The sequence below is a fragment of the Sinohyriopsis cumingii genome, chromosome 11 (assembly GCF_028554795.1).
Source record: "Sinohyriopsis cumingii isolate HCF-2022 chromosome 11, ASM2855479v2, whole genome shotgun sequence".
In the NCBI taxonomy this organism is placed as follows: Eukaryota; Metazoa; Mollusca; class Bivalvia; order Unionida; family Unionidae; genus Sinohyriopsis; species Sinohyriopsis cumingii.
Window position 1 is genome coordinate 106792395 of NC_142971.1, and position 27605 is coordinate 106819999.

Sequence of the window (27605 nt, forward strand, 5' to 3'; positions counted from 1 at the left end):
TCATTTTTTTTTTAAAGTAGCATGGTGTAAAGTAAAAGTAGATGGGCTGATAAGGAATCCACTGAATTTACAGACTAAAGGTTCAGACATTTGTTTTTAAGAGAAAAATGAAAGAAGGAAACAATACAACAGATATTTTAATATGACTTTAATGTTTATTTTCTAGATTTAATTAAGATTATGAATCAGAATCAGTCTCCAACTCCACTGTAAAGTTTATCTATTACTTCTTCTGCTCAGGCACCTGCAAATTAAAACAAAATTGTAATGCTTAAATAAAGTCATATCATCTCAGCACTAGTTACATATGCAGAAGTCATGTTAATCAGCATTATAAAAATGTATGAAATTTTCTTCACTGCACTTGTGCTTCCCTTACTATCGTTAAGCCATGATACAAGATAACTTTGCACTTACTTGTCATTTCTGGCAAGTGGATGGTGCAATCAATTTGCACAAAGATGAATTTATTTCATCCAAATATTTCATGTGAATAAAAATTCCAAATGGAGGCACTTGTCCGATCAGACAAGATATATGCATATTGTAGTTAGCTGGACTCTAGCTCTGATAGTCCTGGGCAATAGGATAAGCTTATTTTGTTATCAGTTTAGAAATGCATCCGCTTTGCAAATACTATGCTTTAAAAGACGAAACTGAATCCAATATTGATGAAATAAGAGTCATTTGGATTACCTTGTTTTTTATCATTCTGCGTTGGTTGGGTGCATATTTGAGGGTCTCTGATATGGTCTCTTCCATTCCATTTGCCTTTGCTTTGCCATTAGTTTTCAAGCAGGCTTCTGCATGAGTAATACAATGTTTTAAAATAAGTTTCACAACAAAGGATGCATTGCATTTTTCTAAATGCCAGCAATAATCAATGGAATATTTTTAAAACATATACTTTGAAATGTGTCTCAAGTTACTTTATCAATTCATTTAAAAATCTCTGGCAAGTCACATGAAAAACACAATTTAAATCAAGCCATACTTACTTATCAAAGACTTTCTCATTCACATCCTTTACCTCACACAATAAATATCAGCAACACCAACATTAAATTCACACAATCAGTACAAAACCTAGGTGTTACTCTGGACAGTACTCTCACATTGCACCAACATGTCATGAACATATGCAAGGCTGCGTATCTTGAGCTGAGACGCATCAGCTCCATTCTCAGATATCTTTCAGTTGATGCCACTAAAACACTTGTGTGTTCATTACTGCTTTCAAGACTGGACTATGGTAACTCAATTCTGTCTGGTTCATCTTAATATCTACTGCAGAGACTTCAAAAAGTTCAAAACATAGCTGCTTGGATCATACTTAGAGTACCACAATCAGAGCACACCTCCCCGCTGCTCTGTACCCAACACTGGCTATCCATTCGATCCAGAATCAAACACAACATTAGTTCTCTGTGCTACGTTTCACTGACAGACTCTAGTCCAACATACCTATCCTACCTCACCTATGTGTACACACAAGCAAGATACTTACACTCCTCTTCCGACAATCATATACTCATTATTCTCACTATGAAAACAAAGTCACATGGACAGCATTCTTTTGCATACCAGGGCCCAGCAACATGGAATGAATTGCCCACTGAACTTAGACACAAAGACGCAGTGATCCCATTCAAGAGTGCTCTCAAAACTACTTATTCTGACTACAAAAACAAACTTAATGACTTAATAATGTTAACTACCTTAAATATTCTCAGCATGTTTTTTATGTTTTCTAATTTCACGGTGTTTGTTTTTGTAATCATATCATTGTGTATGTTTTTATGTTGTCTAATGTTGCAAAGCGCTTAGAGCTTCTAAAGATTAGGCGCTATACAAAGTCCTCATTATTATTATTATTATATTTAGCTTGGATGAATATTTTTTAAATCAGTGGCCATAACTAAAAAATAGGATTTTGTTTTATGATCATAAAAGTATGTTGGACACCATCCATGATGTACAATGCTGTCTGACATTTCTATGCACCTAAGGTTTCCATCTCAAATATTAAAGCAAAATGCATACCGAATTTGACAGATTGATGAAAATAAAAAAAAGCAATGCTTACCATTTGAAAAGAGGCAATTGTCACTAGAATATTCTATTCAAAATGATATTAATTTTGGACACAGGGGATACCACCCCCATGTTTTCCTGACTCGTGATATGTCGGCCTATTCTGTGCACAGCTTTAAAAGATGTAATGTTTATCCATCGAGCTATAGAAATGAAATACATTTACTGTAGACTGTTTCTGTCAGCAGTTAAGTTGAGTAATTAGGTCAGGTTTATAGCTAGTTTACAAAATTCAATGTAGAATGCCAATAAATGACAAGATATATTTTTGCAAACTAAAGTGATCTTGAAAAAAGATTAGTAAAGTTTAACATTTTATAAAAAATAAGCTATTATGTGGAAAAGAAACAACAATGAAATAGGATGCAATGTGTTTACGTCTAGTTTTGGAAGGTACCGTCTCTAAGGTACCGTCATAATTGTACCGTAGTTTAATGGGTGGAAAGGCCATTGAAAGGTAAGGGCAGTGCGGAGACCATCGAGTATGTTCCAGAATAGCTGAATCTTTGTAGATACATAGATCCATTCGTAACTTCAGTCCGCAAGCGAAACACTGTACTTCGTATCCCAATCCTGACTCAGGTCCGAAGTAGACAAATCCTGTTCTAGCTAAAACATACGAAGAAGGTAATCCTTCCCTATCCGTAGGCCATTTTTGAAACGTGTCCAATCGACGGGCACAATCACAATAGTCAGGTAAGAAGACTGGAAAATGGTAGGGTTTGAACTTGGAGTTCTCACTGGATTTCTCACTCGATTCTTGCTGCGGCGAAGTCATCCTTCTGGTGGGTGGCTATCCTCTTACAACCAATGTTTTATACCGACATGTCCATACGGCAAAGTAAAGTGGGTGGGAAGCCGCACTCGCTTCTGCTACACGATTTGATAGACTTTTTCCAAGGGTCGACTGACGATGTGGTGTGTGGGTAAACGTACAATCTTGTTGGGTTGATAGGTGGTCACTTTCTCTAGACTGCAAGGCTTCTTTCAATATGCCAAAGTTGACCACTCGACTGGTACGATAATTAAGAGTAAGTCCTTTCACTTTACACTTCGTGTGCACTTCTTGTTTGTCCCAGTATTCGTAGCCGTAATTTTTGGGACCACCACTAACGAAACTTAGAATCTTGTCATCGGGGTGCTTGTCTGTCCAGGCTCCTAAACGGTCTCCTTCGATGTCAGGGTGCTGTTGACTCGGGTGATCGATATAAATGCAACTGTCCATGTCAAAGTACAAGACACGTTCCCCTAACAGTTCTAAAGCTTCGTACAATTTTAAGCGAGCATGAGCTGTCATGTAAGCTGCAATGATGACATTTCCAATGGGGTCATCTTCTACAAAGTTCAGATCTTCTTCGTAATTCACCAAGATCAAATCCTCACGAACGACGTCCACGTGTTTCATGAATTTGGCTTTGTCGTGAATCATCTGAAAGTAGCGGGAAGGTTCGGTCAAATACTCCGTCTTGGGTAAACACGGTCATTGTGCCATTTTACCCCACAAGCAATTTAACATCACTTTGGCAAACGATCGCCTGCCTTCGTTTTTCTCAATGTGATCTAAAGTAATGCCTTCTTGTGCCCAGAATTTCTCTCTGAATGTCTTTTGGTCTTCGGGAGTGTGACACCAGGACAGATAGCCACTGGCTTCTTGCTCAGTTTCAAAAAGGCATCCACGTAGTCTGCGAAAATGCCTTTCTGCGTGGGGTCACCCTTGTGGAATTATTGTGTCTTGGGAAAGTGGCAAATTTCGTACACTTCTAACAGTTGGTATCCCATGTTCAGAGCTTTGAACAATTCTACGCTGTCCCATGTCCCCGTCAAGGCCCGTTCTTCCTGGGTGTGATGACAAGGTTGATCTTGGTTGCACGTTTCAGCACAAGTACGGCACAAAGGAAACATAAGTTTGCCTTGGCAATGGCGAGGTAAGACGGGATGGTATAGGTTCGTGGGAGGCAAAACTTTGCACTTGATCAAGCCTTCGTATTGTCGAATGTTTTTTAGGTCGATGTGTTCGGTGAACAATTGTGGGTGCCCTGCAGGAAAGCAACAACATTTGCACACGTAGGGATACAGTGAACACACGTCCAAGTATTTGATTTCTTCTCCTTTCTCTTCGTCAGCTTGGTACAGCAAACAGGTGGCATTGGTCCTTCCTCCGTACAAACTATTACTTGGGTTCAGGGGGTCCATGAACTGGTAACTTTCCATGAGGCGTTTAAACTCGGGATCGGTGTTCAAACGGTGATTGTATTTGTGTTCCCACATTTCCACCACTTGGTATCCTTCCTGTTCTAACTTTAGGCGTGGCTGACAAATGGCCTGGTACAAGTCTTCCATGGTTCGTTGTAAGAACTGATTTTTAGTGCCGCGGTCAGGGTAACAGACGGGACATCCGTGAAATAAGCAACCGTTAAACTCGTACATGATCTTGGGGTTTTCTAAGTCCCAGCCATTGACCGAATGCATTCCGATGATCTTTCGCCCTGTCCGTTGTGGGCATGCTGAATCCATTTGTCTTCCTTGTCGCACAAGTAATGCAACCAGCATGGGGCTTTGACCGAGTATTGACGTTTGACATAGTTGATCGTTTGAGGACTGATGACAGCCACAGTGTTTTCAAGCATGAATCGTTGTCGGTAGACTAAGGAACACGCTTTGGCAATGGTGCAAGCCTCTTTTAAATGATCAACCCCTCCGTGTTCCATGAACAGTTCTCGAAATTTTCCACAGCATCGCCGTAAAATGTCCATGTCGGAACGACGATACTTTAGCATTTCTTCCTGAAAGTCGAAAGGGTCGGAGGCGTGAGCCTGGTACCAAGTGTAGAAAGTTTCTCGTTCGGTACGCATGTTGTCAGGGTCGTAATAGTGAGCCTGAGGCAAATGGGGTAGAACGGCGTGTTGATTGGCTTGTATTGAAAAAGTGTGGAAAGTACCCTTTAGCCATTTCTGTCATTCCAAACATTTTAGGCATTCGACTCAAAGGCATGGCTAAGTAGCTCATCGAATCTTTAAACTGCACTTGTCCCACTTGCATGAAAATGATTTTGGCTCCGTTCAAAGTGATTTTAGGACGCTCGATGCCACGTTCCGTATAACATCTCAAAAGAAACTGTCCATCGTATCCGGAGAAATTGTGAGCCATCACCGTGGCATGGTGATGACAATCTCCATAATAATGTTCGATGTCCTCTTGGCTCCACGTCTTGTCGATGGGGTCTAAGACCCATTGTGTGAAATCGGCTAGTGTGTTCGGTCCTTGAAAGATTTTTTCACGCCCTCCAGGAATCTTACTGCAGTGAGGGCAATAACTCAAGATAGGTTCTTGAATCACTTCTCGCACGCTCGATGAGCCACGCAGAAATTAGGAATGTGAATACTGGTCTCTTGCATGCATTCGAAATCGAAAAAGATGAAATTGCCTTTCTTCTTCTTGTGACCATCCTCTTTCTCTGGTTGGGATTGGTATTTTTGTATGTAGCATTGGTGTTCCAAGTCCACAATGCAGTGACAAATGTGACATTTTTTCTTTCCTGAACATACGTGTGCCTTGGTACTGTTGATACATAGACCTTGTCCACACATTGGGCACAATCTCAGGAGTTGACAAGCACATTTCTTCTGTGAACCTTGCATCTTCAGATGTTGTTGGTAACAGGCAGGGCTGACAAATGTGCGCAGACAAGCAGGACAATGCACTGGTTCTTGCCCTTCGCTCAGACAGGGTTGAGAGGCCAAACATCCTGAGCATTTCGATCCACAATGTTTGTGTTGCTCTCGATTATTATAACCATCATAAGTCACATTTCTCACAGTAATATTTGTATCCCAGGAATCCAGTGATAGTGGTAATGGTATCGAAATGGTCATCGTGATGATAGAGGTGAATGTATTTTCCATCCTTAAAGTCTTTCCCTCGAAACAACAGAGACCTGCGCACTTCTTGAGGGTGCACTTTCAAGGTGTATCGTGGAGCTAGGGCATCTTGCAATTTTTGCATCTCAGGAATGCCACAGGATGTGTCTTTGGACAGGCATGCTTGTTGTAACAGAAGTTCTGCTTCATTTCGTTGTTTGGCTCGGTTCGATTTTCGAATGTTCTCCCAGGCTCTTTTCCATTCTACCGTGTCGTTCTTGTCGGCATAGGTTCATCCCACCACGATGGCTCGGGCTAAACACATGTGGTCTTGAAAATTGTTAATTTGGACAAGACTTGTTTTGGTAATGCGAAGGTTGTTGACCAATAAGGTCTTTCTGCATTGTCCGGTCCCTTGAGGAGGAGAGACGTGGGTCATGTCCAGTGTGGCTTTTCCATCGGTGATGTCAAACTGGTCATTAGATTGTTGCACGTGTTGAATCTTGTCCATGACTTTGGAAGTGGTCAATTCTGCAGGGCTGCTAAACTCGATCCAAACAGGGGATTTCAAGCCGTCATGTTGTATGGAAAGTCTCAAGCGATCATCTTCTTTGGGTTGACATTGTCGCTTGAGTGTGGTGAGCAAAGAATCCCACATGTCGGTGATGAACCCTTTTGCTTTCTCTAACAGTACTTCAGACTTGAAATCTTTAAACTTCACTGTGTATTTGTAAGCCGTAGTTCTAAATTTTCTAGAGGGACGCTTTTCTGTCTCTCGAATGTCATAGTACTTTTCAGGGTTGACTAAGGGTGGTAAACTTTGTTTAGAGGGTTTGGATTCTGGTTCACTCATGTCCTCTTCAAAATCACTGGCATGAATTTGTGCCAAGACTTCAGCCCTAGTACGAGGCGATAGATCACGTTTCTGCCTCTTACTTTCTTCTTCTTTCTTCTCAAATGAATTGGATCATTTCATCTCGATAGCAAAAAGTCAAATGACTAAAGTTTAAACACCATGGATTAATTTATAGTCATAGCAGACCAGTGTATATAAAGGGTATGTGTCTTGTCCTTTCACTATTCATTTCACTCTCAAACTGAGCACAACAATGGAAGAGACTACCAAGATCGAACGTTTCATCAGAGCTTTGCGAGGGGTCATTAGAAAATTCTCTTCAGACCAGCCGAGGGACTACTCTCCTTCCTTTCAAGATAAAAGTCAAGATACTTGCTATATCTATCAGAAGAAAGGGCATTGGTCTTCAGAGTGTCCAGACCGTCAAAAAAGAAAAAAAAGGGGTTAGAAGAGACAAAAGTCAAGATACCTGTTATTATTGTCAAGAAAAAGGACATTGGTCACCAGACTGCCCAAAAAAGAAACAAGAGGAGTCAGAAGAAGAGAGGGATTCTTCAGAGGAAGAGGAAGAAGAAGAGGAAGAAAACAGACAGGTGAAGAAAAAGAAACAGGAGAAGAAAAGAAGGGAAGAAAGTGAGGAGGAAGAGGAGGAAAAGACAATGACGGTGAAGAAATTAAAAAAACAGAGAGTGAACAATGAGACAGAATAAGTCTATGAACTTTTTAAAGTGCTCTGTTGTGAATTGTGAATTGTAAATATTTATAAAAGAATAAATTAATTATAAAAGGTAAGTGTCTTTGGGTTTTGATTGTAAAATAAGAACCTACACTCACGCACACTCATACACAGACAGGTACTATTGGGTAAAATGGTTTTTATTAGTTATTGGCAATTGAAAGCCTATCTCTTTTCGAGAGACGTGGATGGCCCTGAAAAGGGCCTTTTTTGGTGTAAGGGGTGAGTTTAAACAATCAACTTTAACTGTCTTAAGCCTTTGCCATGGCCAAGGCCTACTTCTGGACTGCGTACTGTTGATGATGATTTCGTTGAAATCACTAAGGATGGTGCAGTAGGCGTAGTCACAGGGTTGGAGTGTTTAGCTTGGGAAGGTCGTATTCTCTTCGGCCGTAATAAAGAAGTCTGATACATCTGTTTCAGACTTCTTAACTAAAATGTCTAACAGTACCGTGACCGTTTGATTTTGACACCCTTGTTTCTTTGCTGCTGCGTCTTCTTCTTCTTGTTTTTTTCTTACCTCTTCTTCTTGCTGCTGTTGCTGTAGGAGAAAAGCTTGTTCCGCTTCCTTTTGCTGTTGTATAAATTTCTCCAATTCTTCTTTCTGTCTCTGTCTAAAATTTTCCATGTGCGGTAATGAAGGAGAAGGTGACGAAGGTTCAGGAACAAATTCTTGCAAGGTAAAAAAATCCACAAAATCCCAATTCACCTCTTCTGAAAGTAAGTCTGGGTTCCCTTGGGTAGTCTCCACCATCAGTGCACCCAAACTGATCGTTTTCTGAGTTTCCGTCATGTTGAAAAACTGTCGCTTAGATTGACTACGCACAGGCGCTAGCGAATCTATATAGACTATGTGACGTCACAGACTGCTCTCTTCGGATTGGACGTGGGCTGACTGAATTTTGTAACGCGTGTTTGGATTGGTCAACAAACTCAATCCGTTTCAATCCTTCCTCCCCCTATAAATAAGTACAGTTCACTGCATTCCTTCACCTGTTACTCAGCACCCCAACATGTGGACCGATGTACAATCTTCAACGCTTGTGTCTTCGATGATGTTCCGGACGGACATATCAATGTATGTCCGATCCAACTGGACAGTTATCCACAGGACAGACACCAGCCTGTGGATGCGAAGAATCTTATGTGGAGCATCAAGGATGCCTCAAAAGAGTCTTAATCTATGGTCCTGCAGTCAGGCACAGCCTAAGGTCAAGAAGAAGATGTCACAGATGCCCTTTATGTTAAGGGTATATTAACATAAAACCAAAGGCCCTTTTCAGGGCCATTCCTATCTCTCGAAAAGATCTTGACTTTCAATTGCCTACCCCTTTTTTTATTTTTTTGTTTAAAAAAATAATAAAAAAATAGAGACCCCTCCCTGTTTCAATTTTCGCCTGTTCCATTTTCATAGACCCATCAGGTCGGGACCTTATTAAAATAGGGTCCCGACCCTGTTCCATTTCCCCTAGTCCCAAGACAGTCCCACGATTTATTCCCCATGTTCAATTTCCCTTGTCCCTAGAGTGAATAGTTTTTTTTCTTTCTCCCATGTTAAATTCCTCTTGTCCCTAGAATGGATATTTTTTTTTTCCTCCCATGTTAAATTACATAGTCCCCAGAGTGGATATACCCTTTTTAACATGGAAGTTCCCTAGTCCCTAGACCGTCCCTATTCACTACTACCATTGTCATTACCAGCCTGAAACCCAATTTAATGCCATTTGTATAAATTCATTTCAAATAAATATTATGATATAGCTGAAGTGTAAAGTCAAGCAAGTATTCTGTTTGCAGATTTTACATTTTAGATATTATAGTAAAGTCATATTTTCTCTTGTTTAGTAAACTTTATTGCAACTGGTTCCAAAATAGTAAATCTTATTTAATGTTCATTCACCAGAATAGGTATTAATACAATCCCGAATTAACTGTATGGTACTAAAATATACCCTGATCTTGTGTGAGATTGTAATATACAGAACTATACCTCAAGACAACAATAATATATTGAATTTATATTGTATCAAGACTGTCATGGTTATGAACTCCAACTTTATTCAGGTTTTTTCATAATAAATGATCATCTTGTGCTATGGTTGAAAAGAAATCAAAGTTCAGTTTAACTCCATTCTCTCCGCATTTGTAAGTTGTTAAGAGGCATACTCATCCTCAGTGTTATAGTAAAATGTAATCTTATTTGGATCAATCTTGGTGGTGTAATATATGAATGGAGAATGAATATTATCATCCAGATTAAAATATGTTTTATTCAGACTCTACTAAAATTTTTAGTTGGATATGGGTTACGGAGCCTGATGTGTACGAACAAAGCAATGTGTACCATGACCTTTTTAATTTAACATTTTAAACTCCTGCAGAAGAAAGAGATTTTTTAGATCCATTAATCTGTATTAACAAAAACATTTCTTCAGTATGATTTTCAATTACGTAGTATTGACAAAACTCATATTTTAAAGTTGTTGTTTTTTTTGTGTTTGGTTTGGCCTTTTATGGTAAACCAACACAAGTAAGTTATTTAGTGCCAAGGCACTTTAAGTATAGTGCCTTGCCCAAGGACACACCATGGTAGCTAACCCAGGTTGGTCTGATGGTAGAATTTGAACCTACCTTATTTCACAGGTCCAGAAAGCTAACCACTGAGCCACTACAGCTCCCCATCTTATAGTGGAATGCTGGTATACTTTATGATCAAGAAGGATGGGTTGGGGTATGCATGTTGCATCTGAAAAAAGTGATGGAATTTTTGTTTACATAATATTTTAGTCATACAATATGAATCATTTTCTATAGATTTAAGATGTATCAGATCAAGTTAAGAAAAATCATATATTCTGTTTCCTGGGAATGTACTAAAATTCACTGTTATTGTTTGATTTTTTGGTAGTAAGCTTACTTGGTATTTTTTTCTTTTTAACTTGAATATCTAATTTGTTAACATCCTATTCTAAATCTTCAGAGTTCTGTCTATTAAGTGACAACTGTTGATACATGTAGGGAAGTTTTTGTTTATATCTTTTGATTTTTGTGATTCTGGAAGTTGCAGTATTTGTTGTTGTATTATAACCATTTCAGTAATTTAATGAATGCAGAGTATACTGCTCTATAAATGAAATTTAAGTGAAAATAATGTAAAAGTATGTTTCACTGCAAATATAAATTGTTTAAAATAATATATCATTTATCATATGACTATTCAATTGTGGTAACTAGTATTCCATCCAATATCTATATATTAAAATATGTCTTTTCATACAGCTGGTGATCATTTAGATACAAGTCCAATTGAACATAATCAAATTATCAATGCAGGTGTTTTTATTAGTAGTAGTATTGCAAGTATAAGTGTTAGTATTAAGATTTCATATACAGGTATGATAAGTGTATCATAATGTTTAAATGATGCTCCTTGTTACAACATAAAATATGTTCATTGAAACAAATGGTTCACTGGTAAATTGGCAGCAAAGGTCTTCACTGAATTATGTTGCATAAACTATTTTACAATAAAACATATATGATGCATCTCAATTATGATGAATGTGAGGAGGAGGATTAATAATAATGCAATTTAAGTTATCTTCATAACATAAGTTCTAGCAGATGTGTAATTTTTATGTGGTTCATCATCAGTTTGAAACTGGTCTGTGATTTCTGGATCTGGACATACCTGGTCCCCTGCTGTTGTGCTGCTATGGTCTTTACAGTTCATTAGGATATCAGTTACACTTGGTTTACATTTAGAACCCCATGGGATGGAATGCCCAGTTTGAAACTGAGAGAATGGTTAATTATCCATAATATAACTCCTGCAGTTATTATTAGGTTTGATATCAAGGTCTTTCTTTAAAAGCTTTTCAACTCAGGTTCTGTTCTACCATACAGATAAATAAAGTCAAATTCAAGGCTTTTAGATTTGTCCAGTTTGTTTCATGTGTTGCGGCAGACAGACTGTATATTGCCACTGTACCATATAAATATCAGTGCTTAGTCTGCTCTCAGTTGCTGTGGTTTGATTAGTTACAAGTGTCATCACATGTGACTAATTATTGACCAATGTAATGAAACTTGTATAATTAGAAGGCTGTATTTAAAAACTCTAAAGATCTTAAAAAGAAAATTGGATCGGGGTAAGTAAAACCTTTTACTTTGACCATTTGGCTAGAAAATAATTTTCAATAAGTTTAAATTGGATAATAGTAATATAATAATTAATTACACAAATCAGAATAAAAGCTATTTGCATATCCCCTTACAGCTGTTGCTTTTTCATAGTACTAAGTAGAATAAAGTATAGTTAAGACAGATAGCTTTAAGCTAGAATTAAACTCAAATAAATTGCAAGAAATCAAAACAAACCCAGGATTAAAACTAAAGAAATATCCCGTCATATATACCTTACATCAAATAAAGAAACTCAAGATGGATAACAACAAAATTAATGTCACATCATCAAATAGTTATCTCAGCTGCCTGGTCAACCTAAAGGCAGATAAACTAAGGCAAACTTACTCCGAAGCAGTCTCATCCCCCCTAAGAGAAAAACGACAGATACAGTTCTTAACGCCAATTTTCAACTCGACCCCAACTGACTCGATGAGTAGACTCTACCTGTCACCAAGCGTAAACGAGAATGTGGACAATCTACCGAGTAACCGCAAAACTACATCCGACATGAGTACCCAAACTGAGGAACAATACTCAACAAGCACAAAAACAACCCAGACCACGCTGGTTAAAAACACTAGCAGCCAGGGGACTCAAACTGAGAACCTACTAGATGAAACAGAACGCCCTCACCCTACCACAAATAAAGCAGTCACACACGACTCAACAAAAGGTAAGAATAATAGGAAAACCAAATCCCAAATACCAGTTAGAAAGAATAAGGAACACACTAACTGTCAGAATACAAGACCCAGCAAGCCGGTTATGGACAACGAAACAAAGTCAGCTAAAGAGACAAACACCAGGGGAAAAAAGACCAGTCTGCAAAATATCCAAAACAAGAAACACCCCGCTGAACTGACTCTCTTCGTCAAGGGAGTAAATTCCAAAATAACGAAGTTAGCCTTTAAAACCATAGCATGGCAATTGAACAAACATCACCAAGGAGAATTCACGCTTAAAAGCACTAGAGACGACTTGCTGATAATCAAATGCACCACTGAACAACAGATTGCCAAATATATGGAAATTGAAAGAATAGGCCAAATAAATGTTCAGGTCACTAGACACAACAGAACAAAACAACACATAGACCCAAACCCCCCAAAATCACACAACAAAGGAGTCATATACATATCAACTCAAAATAAAACCAATGAAATAGTAGACTACATAAGGAGTAAAGGACAGGAAGTAGAGAAAGCAATCCGCCTAAAAACAAGAAGGGGAAAGGATAGCACTGCAGTGGTACTCTTTTTTAAGGGCGCCACCCCAGAAACTATCAAAATAGCCGAAAAACTCGAGGCTAAAAAAATTTTTGCTTTCAAAAACAAACCACAGTTCTGTGGCAACTGCAAAAATTGGGGGCATTACTCTAAGAGTTGCGGAAACCTATTCCGGTGCAATCAATGTGGTCTTCACCACCCAGACCGGAAAACATGTAGCGCCACCAATCAGCACTGCGCTAACTGTAGTGGTAACCACAAACCAAACCACGCAGAATGCCCTAGGGCTCTTAGAGAAGCCCTAATAGTCGAATATATGATCTCCCATGGGGTAAACTATAAGCAGGCCAAAACAAAAATCAGGATACCAAAAACAAAATAAATAGGTAGCACCCTCACTGGTAGGAAACACGCATAAAACCAAAACAACAGTAAATTAAACAAACTATTAAGACTTTTTGCACTAGAGATGGATTCCAGAGCAGAAATCAAAATATGGCAATGGAATGCACGCGGCCTTAGGGCCCACGCTGACCAACTAAATAACAAAATACTTGAACAGGAAAGAAAACCAGATGTTATATGCATACAGGACACCCATCTAAATGATACCTCACGTATCCCAAACATCATAGGCTACAACACCAAATACCTAAAGCATCGATCCCCCACAGCAAGAGGAGGGGGGTTAGCAACCTTTGTTAGAGATGGAATTACATCAGAAATGCATAAATTAACAGATAGTAGACCGCCCAATGACTTCGAAATACAGATAGTCAAAATAACCGCTCAAACTAAGCAGGTACTAATCGTTAACCTCTATGAAACAAATGAGCAGCGCAATTTAAGTGCAGACGAAACAATCAAAATGATTAAAGACTGTGGAGAATGGGTGGTAATATGCGGGGACTTCAATGCGCACAATGAACTATGGGGGAGTCAAAAGACGGACATTAAAGGAAAAATTGTAGAAAAATGGGCACAAAAATGCAACTTAGTTTTTCTAAACAACGGAATGCACACCCGGATAGATGACAGAACAGGCCACACATCAGCAATAGACCTATCTCTATGCACACCAAGATTAGCAGGCATTTCTGATTGGCAAGTTGATGAAAGCGACCCTATGGGAAGTGACCATTACCTTATAAATATAGAAATACAAATTAGAATACCTCAAAATAAAGCGTCCTTCACACCAAGATGGAAATACGAACAGGCCAACTGGATTAGGTTCAAACAGATAGGTGACTCAATCGACCCAGAAACCATATATCACCAGGACATTGACACCTTTAATGACAAATTAATAGAAACCATTAACACAATGGCCCAAGAAACAATTCCTAAAACTAAAGGAGTAGCACCCAAACCCACGGTGCCCTGGTGGAATAATGAATGTAAAATAGCAATTAAAGAGAAAAAAAGAGCTCTAAACAAATTCAAAAGAACTAAAAATAATAGGGACTTTAACTACTACAAGGAAAAGGAAAAAACTGCCAAACAAACTATTATGATAGCTAAACAAAACTCATGGAGAGAATTCTGCTCAAAACTAGATATTAACACAAAATCGAAGGAGGTGTGGCAAAGAATTAAAAAAATGAGAGGCAAAACTAAATCAATAACCCCCAACATACCTGGACAAAACAACAAACATAAGGCAGAATTATTCGCAAACTATTTCGCCAACATGTGTAGCAATACCAACTTAGAGGATAAGTTTAAAAATCATAAAAGGCAATTTGAGGAAAGCAACTCTGACAACATAAAGGAAGCAGGAAATAATGACGGCCCACTAAACCTTCCGTTTACAGAAGCCGAATGGAGAAAGGCCCTCGCCGGCAAAAAGACCACATCCCCCGGGGAGGATACTTTGGGGTATGAAATGTACAAGAACCTACCCAAAAAACTTGTCACAATTGCACTTAACCTCATTAATAAAATATGGGAAACCAGTACCATACCTATAAGATGGAAAAAGGCAGTAGTGGTCCCGATTCTTAAGCCTGGAAAACCCTCAAGCGATATAAAATCATACAGGCCCATATCACTAACAGACAATATATGTAAAATAATGGAAACTATGGTAAACAACAGGCTGAAATACCATTTAGAAAGCAAAGGACTACTAGCTAATACACAGAGCGGGTTTCGGAACTACCGAAGCACAATAGACCAACTCATGAGACTAGAAACCGCTGTCAAATTAGCATCTAGAGAAAAATTTTAAAAATCCAGATATGTTACAGCCATCTTCTTAGACATGGAAAAAGCATATGATCTAATGTGGACTAAGGGACTGATAAGTAAACTTAAACCATACGGAATAACTGGCAATATATACAAATTTATTGCTAACTTCCTAACCGATAGAAAGATACAAGTCAGACTAGGACAAGACTACTCCGAACGATACAAACTGGAAAATGGCATGCCACAATGAAGCGTAATCAGCCCAACTTTATTTAATATAATGATAAACGACCTGGAAACAGCGGTAAAACCCAACCACCTTGACTTATCCCAATTCGCCGATGACAGCGCCGTATGGAAAACTGGCAACCTGGCCAGCAGAGAAACAACCAAGCACTTACAAAAAGGACTAAACGATATAGGAAATTGGACAGATAAATGGGGATTTAAATTGTCACCTCTAAAAACAGTAGGCATAGTTTTCAATCCGGGAGGTGGCCACCCCCCACCCACTCCAAACTTAACCCTAAAGGGGGTACCCATCAAATTCGAAAAACAAGCGACACTCCTAGGTATGGTATTCGACCACGAACTCACGTGGGCAGCTCATATCCAAGAACTCGTAACGAAGTGCAAACGAGACATCAACCTCCACAGAAACCTCAGAGGGGTGAATTGGGGGGTTGATCAAAAAACACTCGTTACCCTATATAGAGCACTTATATGAGCAAAATTGGACTACGGTTGCCAGGTATATGGAGCGGCGAACGCCACGTTACTAAAGAAACTAGACACAGTCCAATCAAAAGCGCTAAGGGTATGCACCGGCGTCCTAAATGGTACCCCCACACAAGATATCTTAATAATAGTAGGAGAACCCCCGCTAGACCTAAGGCGGAAGGAATTGATGCTGCGATACTCGACTCGAATATCAATACACCAACCCAACCACCTCACGCTACAAGCCCTCTTAGCATGCGACAAACCATTCGATACAAAAGGAAAAAATAAAAAAATACCTAGTGGGAAAATAATTATAGAATTAAAAAGGAAATTTCAAATCGCAAATATCAACCCAGAAAAAATAAGGTACTACCCAGACCCCCCGTGGACCTGTCCCACACCACAAATAGATCTTAGCTTACGTAAACTAGGACAAAAACAAAATGACCCGATAGGACTAAGAGCATCAATACTAACGTACATTGACAACAAATACGAGACATACACGCAAATCTTCGCAGATGGATCAAAAACCAAAAATCCAAATAAAACTGCAGCAGGGATAGTGATCCCAAAATTAGATGTCGCCGTTGGAAAAAGACTCCCAGACCAATGCGCTATATACACGGTAGAATTCATGGCAATACTAATGGCATTAACATACGTCAAAACATACCCCACAACTAAGGCAGTCATTCTAAGCGACTCTTACAGTGTACTACAATCGTTAGCAACGGACCAATCCAAGAGCAGACCTAATATGATTAATCATGCAAGATCGCTACTTAAAGAGATTGAAAAAAACAACAAACACGTTGAATTCGTATGGATACCCTCTCACATCCATAATCCCAGGCAATGACAAAGCAGATGCAGAAGCAAAAAACGCCACAAACGAACCAAAAGCCCAAAATATAGCATACAGCGTCACTGAAATCAATAACATGGGACAAGATCAATGACATGTGGCAAGAGCTATGGGAAAAATCGGATGCAAACAGTCTAATACACACGATGATGAAAAAAGTAAGTAGAAAAGTCGAAAGTCCGACCTTCAAAAATCCATACGATATAACAATAATAAATAGAATAAGAACAGGTAAAACACTATTGGCAGGATGCGCAGGGAAACACATAAAAAGGGGACCAACCGAAAACTGCCCCTACTGCCCAACTCCAGAAACAATTGCACACTTAATAAATATATGCCCCAAATACAACCAGGAAAGGGCCGAACTAAAATCTCAACAGGAACAAATAGGAGAACGGTGGACATACCCGGAGTTACTTGTGGCAAAAAACAATAACATAGGAATGACCTATAATAACATCATGACATTCATTAACAAAATAGGCAAAAGGGGACAAATCTAAACCGAATGAAGGGTTGGGTATAAAGAGAGACCATGTAAAGAAATTAAAACCAATAAACCTAAAAGATCGAACCAAAAAAGAAAAAAACCAATCAAAATATTACAAATCACTGTTTGGGAATTGTGACGGCCGGCTCGGGCTAGTGGGTTCACAGACTGACACCGCCGCTCATAACCCGAACAATAAAAACCAGATAAGGACGAATATTACAGAATCACTGTTTTGGAATTATAATGGCATGCTAGGCCCCGTAGGTTAAAAAAAAAAAAAAAAAATATAAAAAAATAAAAAAAAAAAAATATACATTAAAATAAATCACAAATAGCTAAGCTAAACAAAAATAACAGGTAAATAGCCAAGTGGTCAAAGCGAAGGGAAACAAAGGCAATCAAACCACCTCCCTCGAAGAAAACATCTCACGGCGAACATGGCAGTATCAAAAGGACTAGAAGACCAAAACAGAAACGGACACGGGATAAGGCAGAAAGAGCTGAAATAAAGAAGAGCAGGAAAAGGCACAGAATGAAGTTAAACGTCCTAAGGCAGTAAAAGAAGAAAGAACAGGACACTTGCAGACCTTGGGGAATGAAGGCAGAAACAATGAAAAGAGTATGCCTCAAATAATCAAACCACCCCCACCCCCCAGTATGAAAAGAATTGCCTTCCCGAAATCAAACAAAAGAAATAAGGCCACCCCCACCCCCCACATCTACTTATAAGTGTGAATGAGAAAGTGAGCGTGAATGTCTGTTGTCGGGATATGTGGGAAAAGCAGAAAAACGAACAAAAATGTCTATAGCCATCACACAAATATAGCATACACACTCCCTACCCACCTTTTTTTTCTTTTCTTTTCATTTTTTTTTTCTTTTTTACAAACAAATTTTACCACATAGGGCTTTCATTCTGACCCACGAAAGCCCTCTTTTGACCAACAACTTACTGGCCCTGAAACACACTGATTGGTTTAAAGCCACACGTACGAAATACTTAACCAAATTGAGATCTCCAAAACAAAATAAAGGGCTACTAAAAGCCTACTAGATGTGAAAAAATTTTCGGAAAATTCAAGTACGCAAAGTACACAAAATTTAATAGACCTTACAAAAGATAGGAAAATTCACAACTCAGGAATATCTGAAGCGTATGTGACAATCACATGTTTGGCAAGATAGTACAGGAATAGCCCAATAAATATAGGGAACTGGGCATTGATTGCAACGAAAATTTAATAATACTGCTGCTGGTGTGCTTCGGTTACTGCCTGAAATGAGAGAGGAAGGAGATGCAGGATGCAGAAACAGACCACCAACGGAGTACAACGATGGAGAAGGTTGCAGCGACGAGAGCCTGGGCGGGACCTTTTGGGGCACCTGGGCTTCGGCTTGCTTGCTTGGGGGCATTGTATAAGTTAATCGCTAAATTCAAAAAGTACACAAACGTGTACAAACTAAACAGTCGCACATACCGAAAGGTGCACGTGACTTTAATCCAATGAATGAATGAAATGTGTGCTAGAGGGTAGGGTTAGCAGTTATACTCCCAATTATGTTTGTGATGAGCAAAAGCAGCTGCACAAATTTGAGCTTTTAGTTTGGTTCTGGTAGGGTCAAAGGATGCAGGTACATTTTACATTCATTTTTTACTAGAAATAGCTATTTTCAATATTTTTCTGTGACAAGGCAACTAAAAGAATCAGTATGTGCCTTATGCATGAATAAAGTTCACTAGTACTATAACAAATTAGCATACTTTTCATCACCCCTCTACCATCAAGATTTTTTTATATTTACCTCTGTAGCAGACACAAATAAAAGTCGGCAGCTCATTTGCAGACTAAGTTACGCATATGATCTCCAATGCTCATCTAACTGTGACAGGCAGTCACCAACAAGCCAACCTATTTCCATGCCTAACTCAAAGTAAATCTGAACCACATTATAGATTTAGCTTATGTGTAAATTTATAAATGCTAGGCTTGTGATAATTAGGTTCATGCCTTCTACCTTAAAAATTAGAGGGATGTCAAAATACGAAACTATCCAGTGAGACCTATGATGTTAATTTTAATCCCTATGGGATTTGTGACATAAAAAACCCAAATGCTTTATGTATTAAAAGGTAACTAATGGGGGCAGGATCTGCAGTGAATCAATGGTTAGTATGCTAGACTCCTGATAAAAATGTTTGTGTTAAAATCCTGTTATCAAGTCAACCAGGTTACCTACTGCAATGTACCCTTGCCTTACTCCAATTCCCTCAGTACTCAGTAAACAACTAGTGTTGCTGTACATAACAAAACCAGTCCATATTGATTTTACATATTTTACTAAATCCTGACAAAAATAATTCTCTAAATAAAGAATGATTAATATGTGATGGTCTCGCATGTAATCAAACTCTTCCAAGCTTTTAATGATATGAACCGATTTATCAATGTTTATCAAATTTGCATGAAAAACTATTTCTTATTTGTCATCAAATATGTTCAATGTTTTGATCATATAAGCATTTCTGCTACATTAGATCAAAATAATCTTTTTGTCAGAAATAGAGCCCTTATAGTATTTGCAAGGTCAACCAATCAGATGCAGAATTTGAGTTTAATATGAATGAATATTTTTTTTACAAAATTGCTCTTTTGCTATATCTTGATGAGATAAATCTATTCACCAAGTCTGATGAAATTAATGAGAAATAGTTTTAAGAGCAGTAGCAAGAATGGCTAGTGAGATGTAGAACCACCACATTATATGCATAGATTTTGCTTATAGCCTCAGACATACAAGCAAATAATTAAACAAGTCAGATCTAAATTGGATCATAAACACTGTTGTGCAAATCATAAGAAACTCTGCCAATCAGATGCAAGGTCACTTCACTACCATACCTTTATCACACTCATAATAAGCATCATTGTGAAACTTGACTCTATAAGCCCAATGGCCAAGCATGATCAAACTTGAATCAGCAGTAGTGGTTATAACCTCATGTATTTGTATGCATCTTCACTTCTTCAATCTAGATCTCATTTATATAAGCATGTATTCTACGTTTAGTAAAAACTGCACTACATGTATAAATATTGCATGCGGTGGTAACATACTCAGATGAAAGATCACCTTATTATTATTAATGGTTAACACTCATCAAACTTCAAGGACAACTTAATGATTTTAGCCTATATTGTGGAAGTATGGCTTTTAGGCTGGTTAAAAAACTCAACTAATCTTATACATGATCACATGTATATACTTGGATTTTGCTCATTATTAGATTTATCCAAGATGTTGATTTAAGCCCAAAACCAAGTTTTATATAAACAAATTGATCAGAACTATGGACTCCAAAGTAGCTAATTTCTTACTGTTGAAAGACAGAAGGGGATGTGAAATAAATAACACACTCTGGACCATTACATAAACCCACTTAGCCTTTTGACCAGTTGAGATAAAATATCAACAATAATGTTAAATAAGATTGATAAATTATGTTTTCTCACATTACCTCTAGCCCTTTTCAACATGGATGGTATTTTTCTTCCACATATGTCAGCTCTTAATTAGTGGCCCTTTCCCATCATGAATGTTGTAGGTGAAACTCTCAGAATTAGGCTTTTTAATTTATATCTGTAGAAGAAAAAAACTATTGGTCTGCATATATCAATGTCACCATTTCTGTATTAGATTAAAATACCATATGTGTGTGTGTGTGTTAATTTTAGAATTTAAGCAAACTTGTCTCCATGTGTTTATTTTAAAACTGATGGTGATAACACATAACAGGTTCAATGGATAAAATGTTATTTCTTACTTCTTACAACTGCTCATTATATCTGAATTTACATTCAATGTTTGTTTTAATTAACATATTTGGGATATTGGGCAAATTATTTATTTTGTAGTTTATCATTATATCATTTACCAGTCTTTTATCATTCAAATATGTAATATAGTACCATTATACTGACTTCATATTCTATATGATATCCCAGCAATACATATTAAGCAGATAAGTGCAAATAAAAATGTTCAGAATGTAAAATTTACTCCAAGCACAAAGAAGATCAGCAAAAGATAATATCCAACAAATTACCAAACAAAAAGCGAAGTTAACGCAGTTACCTTTATTATGATGTCTCCAACACCAACGGTACTGTACAGCTACGTCTTCTGAGTTTTACCGTCATCTTGTCTTTCAAACCAGAATTAATTTCTTGAGCTCTTACAAAATGAAGAAACTTTTAAATACTATAATTTAAGCAGCTTCTTTACATGCCATCAGATAAATTATGGCACAGTGTTATGTCTGTCAGCAAAACGCAACTTCACATTTGGACGGCGCGCTGTGTGGGCATCGCCGACACAGCAACTGACATGAATTCTCTATTAGCAGACAATGATTCGGAATAAATCCTTCGCAAATCTAACATTCTCGATTTTTCATAGTTCCACTTTTCATTGTTGCATCTGTTTGATTGTACAATTGCTAATGATGTTCAATGAATCAACTTCAATTCATCTGCTGTCTGAAATCCCGGTTCAGTTGGTATTTTCTTCCGCGCATGATGCCGTGTAAATAAAAGATACGGTCGACATTCAAAGTGGTTTAGGTTAATTTATTATTTTTCTTTATTAAGGTCATTTGCAGAAAGTGTTTCGCTAGGGTGAGAAAAAAAAATATAACAAAAAGAAAACTTTCTTTTCCAACGCTAATACTGTATATATTTCAATTTGTGATTGATGCTATAAATAAAAAAAAATGATAATAAAGCATTTTAGCCCGTGGCTTCGGCACGGCACTCGTTTTTGTGGGTTTTTTAAAATGTTGTTAGTGTTGTTTTGGGGTTGTTTTTTGTGTGTGTACCACACTAAAAAACATACCAGGTATTAGGCCTAACGTAGGAAAAGAAATTATCCTCTATTTATTACTATTCTTACTGTCAAATGACGCAAAAGTGATCAAATTGCTATTAAGATTTTGTTTTGTATAACACTTACCGCTCGTTTTCCTCGAGATAAAGCAGCCACTTCAAAATGATTATAAAATCTGTGACAGATGAAAAACGTGGTTTAAATAATTCGTAATCGCCTGCCTTAAAATACTGTAGGAATTTGCTAATGTATTTCATGGCCCTCGTTTGAATAGATACCAACGATCATGTATATCGACCAAATTTTGTATATTCCTGCCCACAATCATGTATTTTGTATTAAACCGTATATTACACGAGCGCTCTGTGGCAAACTCGGGGGGGGGGGGGGGGGGGGGGGTCTCTATTATACCCAGAGGCGTAGCTATGATATTTTGCGCCCGGGGACGAACTATAAAATTGGCGCCCCAGCCCCCTCCCCGTTTAATCATATTTTTGAATATTACCCTTGTTTACTTATTATAATGTAACGTTGTAAGCCTCATTTTGGCGCCCCTGTACCTTGGCGCCCGGGGACATATGTACTCCCCTTCCCCCCCCCCCCCCCCCCCAGCTACGCCTCTGATTATACCTGCTGTATCAGTTGAGAAATATATTGAACAGATCAGGCCCCAATACTCTCGCTCTGAAAAACATTAAAATAATTATATGCAGAATATCGGTAGGTCTCCCTCTTGCCGAAAATGTCAGCACCATATATATTTTGCAAGTAATGTAATGGGTATAATAACACACACACACACACACACACACACACACACACTTTTTTGGGAGTGGGGGGGGGGCAACGGACAGATGCCCCCATTTCCCAAAAAAAATAAAAAGTATTTTATATTTGTGTATTTCCCCCTCAGATGTGTTCTACGTTTTATTAAAACAAAATTTTATATAAAAAATTTAGTTTTTAGAATTTTTGATGGGGTATTTATGTTTCCATAGTGTTATCTAAAGGGTTGTTCGTCCGAGTCTGGTTTCCCTCACCTTGCTCGAAGTTCATTCCCTTGAAATGTTTTGTAACCTTTGCTATATGTCGCCTAGGTCTCAGTGTTTGCTATATGTAATGGTGTTATATTGTGTGTATGCTATATTTTCTTTATGTTTGAGACAGCAAGTATAGATCAGATATCTTTCCCAGTTGTATTTCTTCCTTTATGATGTTATATTGTATCTTTTAATTTGTTTTATGGTTTTCTAATTTTGACGATGGAATGGTGTACTATTTAGATTTTGTTTAAAAAAAATAATTTCCTATTTTATTATTCGAGTGATAATATGTGTCGTTCCTCATAATAGTCTTTAAAGATGTTGATAGGTAGGTTACGCTCGATCCAAGGTTCACGCTTCTTTATTCTCTATGTGTTTTTCCTGGGTCGCGTTAGGCCTCCTTTATTTAGTTTATCTGATTATGCTTTATTGAAAGATCCAAACGTATTTATGAGACCACATTATTCTATAGTGGTCAACCATGCAGTGCGGGAGAAGTTAGTAGGGTTTTAAACTAAGTGTTATACAGTATGTATTTGTGTCTTTATTTTGTCTGTTTATGTTCTACATTGGGTGTTTTCAAAGACTCATGATGGCCTATGCACTTCATTGAGCCCTGTGACTTAGCCCCATGATGTCATCGCCATTTACTTCCCCCTTATATTTTCCCTGTATCCCTTCCTATATATGTCTTTAGAATTTTCTTTCAGAGAAAGAAGAAAAAAAATTAAATTACAAAATTCTTTTATTTTTTTCTTTCTTCCTTTCTTCCCTTTTCTCTTTTAAAAAAAAAAAGTTATATGGGTTTCTTTGAAATATTTGAAATAGAATTTGAAATTTTCTTTGAAATATGGCTGTTGTGGGGTGCGAGGAGGGGGTATGGGTATGGCATCAGCTCGCAATTGCGCTACGCGACCCTTCGGTCTGTAATACCTATTCCTCCCTCCCCCTCTCTCCCCCAATTCCAACATCAATTGCGTTATATCAACCTGACGGTAAGTATCTATTCGTCGTAAGACGTACTGAGTTCTTGTTGTGGTTAATATTCTTATTTTTACCACGTATCTTATTTAAAAATCTTTATCACCTGTCCACAGGATATCATCGTAGTTACTATATAGTCTATACATTTTAGAACGATTTTGTTTTCGTAGTCTAAATCTATGAATAAAATGTTATTTTTGTTATACTTATATTTTTTGCAAATTTTCATTATTAACTTTATCCTATTATGTTTAGTTTTATCACATTGGACAATCGTATGTAGTTTGGTGAAGTTCGCTGTTTTACATAAAGGGCATTTCGGCATTATCCTCAGCATACGATGTTTGATTGTTTCTTCGCCTGTTAGCCAGGTGTTGTGCAGGTATTTAAAAATTATACTTTGTGTTTTGACAGATCTTATTTTCCCCAATTTTTCCAATTTTTTGTCCAATTTACCCCCTCAGTTGTCCTGCTCTACTCTACATTTTATATTTTTGGTTACCTTCTCCCTAATCCAAGCGTGACTTTTACTTATTAAATTTTGCATAAATCTGTTTTGTCTCTATATTTTAAAATTAGTTCTCATATGTTTGCGTGGCACTTCGATTTTTTTATATTAATTTGTTATTTTTGTATATCTCTGGTCGGTTTCTCAAGGTGAAGCCGAACCAGTAGATGTACGGTGCTTCTCACGCTGTAGCCGGGTCTGAGTGCATTTTTTTTTTTAATCTATTGATTATGTTAGTTAATTATAGTAGTAGAGGGCTCGGCAACCCCAAGCCCCCTCTACTTTTGGCCCTATATAATGTCTCTTTTTTTACATGATGCATTTTATGATTCCATATATAATCTATTATTTCGTTGTCTGTTTTGTTTAAAATTGTATTATCCATATCTATGGATTTAATTATGTAGTTAATATTTGAGTATAAATAAGTCTTGGCCACTTGGGCCCGCTCCATGATAGGTAATGGCGCCATGGCCAGATTTTCACATTTTCTCTTATTTTATTGATAATATGTTCATAATTTTCTACAGCTTCTTTTTTTTATTACCAAAGTAAACCCCTAGAGCCTTTACAGTGTCTCTCAGTAAGTGTGTGTGTGTGGGGGGGGGGGGGCGATAATCCAGGGTGGTTGCCCCTCCAGTTAACTATTTTTAAGATTTCGTGCTTGTTGTGGTTTATTTTGGAACCCGACGCTTATAGCATTTCCCCTCTCTTATAAAGATGTTGCAATCATATGCATGTTAGAGCATTTTTTAATTCTTTTTTAGGTTTGGTATTTGTATGCCTTGTATAATCAGGGGCGGATTAAGGCTCACTGGTGCCCTAAGCACTGACAAATCTTGGCGCGCCCCTCTTTTCCACGTACACCTGAGAAAATAACCCTAGGGTGTACCATGATCAAGAAACAGAACATCATGATCAATTTGCACTAGTTGTATCAGTTTTTTTTACAAATCTTCATTCTTTTTTCTTTCTTTCTTTTCACCCTTTTCTCAACTTTGTGGTGCCCCCTTTGCCCCTGGTGTCCTATGCACGTGCTTAGTCTGCTTAATGGTTAATACGCCCCTGCTTGCACATCTGGGTTGTTTCTTATCGTGTGACGTAGGATTTATATTGCCATTACGTATTCTAGCATTGATAGTGGACATCCTTGTATCACTGATCGTTGTATTTCAAATTCTTTCGTGCATTTCCCGTTTAATTATCCCAGTGTGTAGGATTTTGGTCCATTTTGGAAATTGGGTCCGAAACCAAATTTTTTAAAAACATTCTTTATACAGTTTTGTTCAAATCAGTCGAAAGCTTTCTCCTGGTCGAAGAGTACCATAGCACTCATCATACCAGTTTCATTTATGTAGTTAATTATAGTTTTAATGTTTAAAATATTGTTTTGTATATCCCTCCCCCACAAGTTTGATTTACATTAATTATCTTGTTTATCCTACCCTTTACTGTATTTGTTAAAATCCTACTTAAAATCTTATAGTCCGTGTTTAAAAGTGATATAGGCCTCCAGTTTTTAATCTCGTCTCTATTCCCTTTCCCTTTGTATATAATTGTGATAACTCCCTCCCTCATAGATTTAGTCATTTTATTTTTACTTAAAACTATATTATTATACAAAGCGTTTAAGATCGGCGTCAGTTCACCGTGGAACTTTTGGTAGAATTCCACGATGAGTCCATCTTTCCCTGGTGACTTTTGTGAGTGTTGATATACTTTTTGTGATTTCTTCATCTGAGATGACATCATCACATTGGTCTCTATGTACTGCTGATGTCATCTCACAGTCGACATTTTTTAAGTAGCTGTCGATTGTGCTGAAGTATATGTTCTGTGTGGTGTGTGGTGTATAGTTCTTTATAATATTTGGAAATATTATTTAGGATATCTTCTTTTACAGTATGGGTTACATTGTTTATTTTGATATTGTTTAAAATTGTATCACCCCCTTTTCTAAATTCTTCTCGCTTATATACGTTTTTTGCCTCGTTGTAGATCTTTGTAAATTTTCCCGCCCTTATTATTCTCCCCTGATTTTCGTCTTCTTCAACGATTTTAATTTTGTCTGTCAATCGTTTTTTTTTTCTTTCTCCATCGTCGTTTGTTGTTTTGCTTAGTTCTAATTTGAGTTCGTGTTTGTCTTTTTTTTCTGGGGTTTTTCCGCCCTCTATTTGAGTACTGAATATTTATTCCTTTTATTTTGTTTTTTAAAACATCCCAATCAATTATTATATTAATATTTTCTTCATTTTTGACGGTTTCAATTTCTTTTTTTAATTATTATTTCGACATATTCTTTGTCATTTAAAATCTTATTATTTAGTTTCCATAGTCCTGACCCACATTTTTCTATTTTTTTCATTTTTAGGTCAATAGTGAGCATGAAATGGTCTGATAGCTTTTGGTTGGTTATTGCAGTATTAATATATATTAATGGATCATAAAAATTTCCGTAAAATTTATCAATCCTGCTAGACTGGTTTAATTTATAGTTACCCAGTTGAAATCTCCCCCTATGATTAGATTTTCCATCGAATATTGTTGTAGGTAGGTGTATAAGTTTTCTTTAAAATTAGTTTCTTATTTCTATTAGTTGGCATGTACACATTTATAATATGCCAATTAAACATTTTAACACGTAGCAACCGTCCCTTAAAAAATTCCCCCCTCCTCAAACCTTTCCCAGCTTTTTAAAAATATTATTGTTGCAACCAACTCTAATATCATTATTTGCAAAATTGTTGCATATCTTTATTGCGTTAAGTTTGTCTTCTACTAAAATTTCGAACTCTGGCTTAATTCTATAGTGTGTTTCTTGTATCATTATTACACCAAAGTTTGTTTCTTTGGCTACTTTGTCTGCTTTCGCTTTGTCTATCCCATTGCTGTTGATAGTAGCGATCCGGAAATTTGTTTCTTCCATTTTTGCTTTACTCCCAGGTG

General features: G+C 37.4%; 1 protein-coding gene and 1 long non-coding RNA gene across 3 annotated transcripts in view; both read right to left on the bottom strand.

Annotated features, from left to right (window-relative positions):
• Positions 1–27605, bottom strand: part of LOC149789234 (SCO-spondin-like) — a 215128-nt gene that overhangs the window by 138241 nt on the left and 49282 nt on the right. The window lies entirely within an intron of this gene.
• Positions 135–21791, bottom strand: LOC149789236 (uncharacterized). 2 transcript variants are annotated; one of them, XR_016424330.1, is made up of 5 exons: positions 21375–21791; positions 20758–20879; positions 10175–10289; positions 697–803; positions 135–244 (listed from the first exon to the last, which is right to left on the bottom strand). It is a non-coding gene; the product is annotated as an uncharacterized LOC149789236 (long non-coding RNA). The 2 variants fall into 2 exon arrangements; XR_016424329.1 differs by having other exon boundaries at positions 20758–21791.